The sequence below is a fragment of the Myotis brandtii genome, unplaced genomic scaffold, assembly GCF_000412655.1.
Source record: "Myotis brandtii unplaced genomic scaffold, ASM41265v1 scaffold128, whole genome shotgun sequence".
In the NCBI taxonomy this organism is placed as follows: Eukaryota; Metazoa; Chordata; class Mammalia; order Chiroptera; family Vespertilionidae; genus Myotis; species Myotis brandtii.
The window spans coordinates 722774-728442 of NW_005354508.1; the positions used below are offsets into that span (position 1 = coordinate 722774).

Consider the following 5669-nt stretch of genomic DNA (forward strand, 5'->3'; position numbering starts at 1 on the left):
TGGAGCGGGTATATTCTGCTATCTTTCAATACCCATCACAAACATACACCTACATCACACTTTTAAAACATCACTTAGCACACTAAGCTCCCACACTCATATTTTGCAAGTTTACAAAATAGTCCACCGATAACTGAGGTTCTTATCCTCTTAAACATGTCAAGCAATTTTTAGCTTATTTTATTTGAGGAGTAATTTGAAATGGCTTTTTTTTCTTTTTAAACTGCTTTATTAATTTCACATCATGAAAAAAATATTTTTCTGAAAACTGAGTAAAATTTCCCTCTTGGACAGAAAAAATTAGACTCAGACAAAAACAATATTTAATTAGAAACTGGAAAGTGATAACACCAAAAGGTTTATAGAAAAGCAAACCACAAAACTGAAAACATATAGTGCAGAAGCTACATTATTCACCTCAGAGAAAACCTTAGGATTCAAGGAGTAAGGTAAAAGTCATCATGATGATCAGGTTCAGGCGTTTGGACGAGCATATGATGTCTCATTCGCTGCTCCTCATTGTTCTCCTGATTTCCATCTGCTGCACTATGATCTTTTCCACATTATCTCCCACTTCATTGTGATCAACAGGCCTGTTAGGTATGGCCCATTGAAAACTTGGGACAAGTCGTCTAACCCTTCCCAGCCTGACAATTCCTCCAGGCTTCTGGGCTTCAAGCCCTCCCAAATGGTGCGGTTCCCCTTCATTCTGCACAGGAGCCCGGTTCCCTCCTTTTTCCTGTTGGGCATTTTTCATGTTGAGACTTTTTACTGCTTGTTCCTCTTTGCTGTTTCCTCTTCATCCTGATTCTCAATTCTCCCAGTGGATGCACTGCCACAACAGTTGGACCTGCAGAACCGCTTCCTGTCTGCCTTCACTCCTACTCTTAGGGCCACCCCTAGCTTCAGGGAGTGAAAACAGAGAAAGGCTCAAGCCACAGTCAGGTCAGAAAAGACTTTTGATGAAAGTCAAAGAAGAAAGCAGGATTGTATTTGAACACCAAGAAAACAAAAATCAAGACTACAGAAAAATACACAACTTTGAGACAGACAACGTAGACATCCAAATTGTTAAAGATTTTGTTTACTTTGGTTCAGTCATCAATTCAAATGGGAACTATAGTTAAGAAATCAAGAGACACCTGAGACTTGAAAGGGCAGCAATGGGAGAATTAGGAAAGAGCGGTGTGAGCAAAGAAATGGAACTGGAAACCAAGGCTGTGGTCATCCACACCCTTGTATTTCCAAAAGCCATGACAAGATGTGAAAGTTGGACAGTGGGGAGGGCTGATGGAAAAAAAAATGAATCATTTGAAATATAGTGTTGAAGGTGAGCTATATGGATACCCTGGACCTCCAGAAAGAAAAACAAGTGGTCCTAGAGCAAATTAGGCCTGAAACATCACTGGAGGCAAAAATTATGAAACTGAAGCTGTTCTACTGTGGGTACATCTACAGAAGGCAAGGTTCTTTGGAAAAGACAATAATGCTGAGAAAACTAGAAGGCAGCAGGAAAAGAGGAAGACCAAGTTTGAGATAGATTGACTCCATAAAAGAAACAATAGGAGTGAATCTAGAGCTGAGCAGGGCTCTTAAGGACAGGACACCGTAGACATCACTCATTCATAGAGTTATCAGAAGTTGGGACAGACCCAACAGCATGTAACAATAACATAGTAGAAATAATTGTTCTAGAGAAGAGAGATTGGCAAGAAGACCACTTGTTTTTCCTCTTCATCAGTTTTCTCCTTGGCTTTTCAAATTCGATTCAAGAGGCCAGCCTCCCAAGAGCGATAAAGAGCTTACTTTGTGGAGTAGTCAAGTATCAGAAGAGTCTGAGCATAATGTTAAGGTATTGGTGCTTCTGAGGTCACGGAAAGAGGAAAATATGCTCAGGGATAGAGCTGAGCAAGCAGCAGAAGCCCAAACGAAAAGTGGAAGCAATAGGAAAGAGGTAAATTCCTCCCCATATTCAATATGAGAATTATGCCTTACATGTAATATCACTTGTTCAGATCAGAGGGATACTTCATTACGTGTTGCAGTGGTCCATAGTCTGCCATGTTGGTTCATCTTGCTGTCTCTGGTGAGTGCAATGAAGCATAAAATAATTTTATGATTCCTAATCATTAATCCCACCTCCTGACTCATGGATAGTTCTTTTTTACTGCCTTTTGTTTAAAATTTCCAAAAGAATTGTTTAAGGAGAAATCCAACTGGAACAGGGCACAGAGTTTGCATTTCAGATGAGGCACCTTCTGCGTGAGTTTGAGGCCTCTTTCCTGCCATCGTTCCTCCACCAGAGATTTGGCAGTTGGTTAGCAGCTCCTCATCTTGTGTTCTGCCTCATAGCCGGCTGTCTATTTGGCTTTTCCTTCTGCTCAGACACATCAGCAGAGACAATGGCCTAGCAGATGCTGATATTCATCCTGGATCAGCCTATGTTGATTTTCTGCTTATTAGTCTGAGCTAGTCACAGGCAGCTGGTTTCTGTTTGCCTTGACTGAGCAGTAGAAATATACACAACTGCAATGGCCCCGTGGGTACATATTCACCCAGGTGCTGGCTGCCATAACGATTTTTCCCATAGTATGAGGAGATATTTTTGATTACTGATGTTTTGAGGTTTTTATTTATTTTTATTTTTTGTTTATTTTTTTTATTCTTGGGACATGCACAGAGAGGGACTAGAAAGGATGCGGTTTATAAGACAACTATATTAAAAAGAGTCCTGGTATTTCACTCTGTAGTAACCGGAGAGAAAAAAAAAGCTAAAGTTTAACTTTGCTTATTAGTTTCCTCCTAATAGCAATGAGAAACCAGTACAGATTTTTAAAGACCCATAAGCAAGCTGCCTTGAAGGTATAGCAGACAAAATGTTTCCTGGGCAGCAGGTATCACACTGGCTAGTGCTTCAATATTCATAGCTTACTCTTTTATGGGTCCCAGGAGTGAAATGTTTTGAACTGGGGCTTGCTGCGACCTGCTCCACTTCAGAACCAAAAGCTGCTGACTGCTTTAGGCATTGTCCTACCAAACAGTAAAAAAAATAAAAATAAAAAAAATAAAAAAAGGAAAATCCTTTTAAGAATTGCAATTTAGTTTTTCTGCTCTAGCTGACATTCTTGCTTTGATTTGTAAAATACTTCAACATTTTTTTAAAGTTTTAAAATAGTTTACCTGGCCTATAATATAATCTCTCTTTCTCCTGTCACTGTCTGGCATTAGCAATTTTTTTTCTAATACCATTCTTCCCTTAATATCTTAACTATACTTCCTTTTACCCCTTTATATTGAGTAAACAATAGTATTTTCCAAGGTAAGTGTATGTAATTATTCTCCTCACACTTATATTTCCATGAAATCATATTAAAAAGGAAATTGGAGTGGCTGGACATATGACTTGTTTATTAGACCTGTTCCTAGATTGCTATTGGATATACCCTAGACAGATGGAATAATATTTGTTTTCAGTTCCAGTTTAGGAAAAATGTGAGATATACCAGTATATTATTAAAGTATTAAAATATTCTTATTCTACATTTAATAGATGATTGGATAAAGATACAGTTGTTGGGCTTATCAAATTTGTGCATCATATATAACAGTAAATATATTTAATGTCAGAACCAAGGCTTGAGAATAGGTCAATATACTAGAATGATGAACTCAAAATAATAATTAAAAACCTAATGAATGTGAAATTTCTCAAGTGGATTAAAAAAACACACTATTGTGTAATTTCAGTATTGGAATGATTTTGGATTAAGAGGACATTAGATTAAAAATAACACATATGTGGTAAGTGTAGACTACTTCACATTCCTTACCCAAGGCGGACATTTCTGATAGTCATCACTCTTTCCCTTGGATCCAGGATAAAATTTTAGATCTTGACCAACAGAATGCCTAGCAATTTATTAGAGTTGGCACAGGAGTTTGAAGACCGGCTTGCAGATTTTGGATTTAGGGCCTGATCCTGGCCAAACAATGACTAAAAAGCTAAGCTGTGTGATCTTAGACAAATTCTCCCTCTTCTGTAATACTCAGTTATTATTTCCTCATTTTTAAAAAATGGGATTTAAACCACTTGATTTCTAAAACCTTGTTAACCCTGATACTCTTTTATTCTATCTTTTTATGAGAAAATAAAAATATGAAAATGTCATGCTCTAGATTTAGAATAATTAATGCTTGAACTGAATTAAATCAAAGGGAACAGGATTTCTAATATGAAATGATAAGTGTATATAACTGGATTTCTATATAATTTCCTAAATGTAATATTTGAAGAATGATTGATATCAGTGAGTTGGAGTTATATAGACAATTTGAAAAAAAAATGACATGTGAAGAAACTTGGTATGTTTCATCCCACACACAAAAAAGGAGTGGATATGAGCACTGCTTTCTAATTATGAATAGCTATTAAGTAAAATCAGCACTAAATTTCTTCCTTTGAAAATATAAATAGGAGCAAACTTTCAGAAGGCAGGTTTGATTCAATATAAGGAATAATTTTCCATATTAAAAACTGTACCACAAAGGATTGGACAATCTTTTGAGCACTCAAAGTACACTCCTAATAATGGCTAAGGATTTTGGAGACTACACTATGCGTCAGGCACTGTCCTAAGTACTTTACTAATTTAACACTGTTATTGACCCAATGAAGTAAGAACCCTTATGTTCTCTGTTTTTAAAATGAGGAAATAGTGAGCCAGAGAACTTGAGTAGTTTGTCCAGTATTCCAAGTACAGATTTAGTAAATTGTCCAAGGTTATCCAAGCTGGAAAAGGCAGGACTTGCCACAAAGCCTCTGTGCAGAACCAAGGTTGTTACCCATTAGGCTCTACTGTTCATACTAAAAGCATGATTCTCATCCTCTAAAGATATGTAAGAAGAAAATGGGAAACTGAAATGTAAACTAAGGCCCCTTCCCACTCTATGATTAATACTGAAGTGGAATTTCCTATATTTCTCATTTGAGTTCATGTGATATAGAGATTTGAAAGACTAAACATTTTTACTTTCTTGATACTGTACTTTAGTTTTGCCTATATTTCTCATTCGAGTTCATGTGATACAGAGATTTGAAAGACTATTTAAACATTTTTACTTTCTTGATACTGTACTTTAGTTTTATTGGTACAGTTACTGAAAAACACTTGAAAAATATAAATAATGGCAATGTTAATCTCAATGTTAATCTCATCTAAATTTATCTGATTTTTATTCATATTTTCTCCTGTTTGATGACTTCTTGGAGCAGTCTAACATATAATATCCCTTTCCAGTAAAAAAAAAAAAATCATCTGTATTGCTCAATGGTGGCACTTATACTCATCACAATGACTGTTACTAAAAGTCATGTTTACTTTCTTATTGCTTATCTCAGTAGCTATAACACCTAATAATAACCCATAAATATTATAGAAAATCAAACCAATGAAGACATGAAGATTCTAGAACAGTGGTTCTCAACCTTCCTAATACCGTGACCCTTTAATACAGTTCCTCATGTTGTGGTGACCCCCAACCATAAAATTATTTTTGTTGCTGCTTCATAACTATAATTTTGCTACTGTTATGAATCGTAATGTAAATATCTGATATGCAGGATGCATTTAGGTGACCCCTGTGAAAGGGTCGTTCGACCCCCAAAGGGG

General features: G+C 36.3%; 1 pseudogene; it reads right to left on the reverse strand.

Moving 5' to 3' along the window:
- Positions 1-437: 437 nt before the first annotated feature.
- On the reverse strand, positions 438-2063 carry LOC102262540 (annotated as a pseudogene).
- Positions 2064-5669: the final 3606 nt, after the last annotated feature.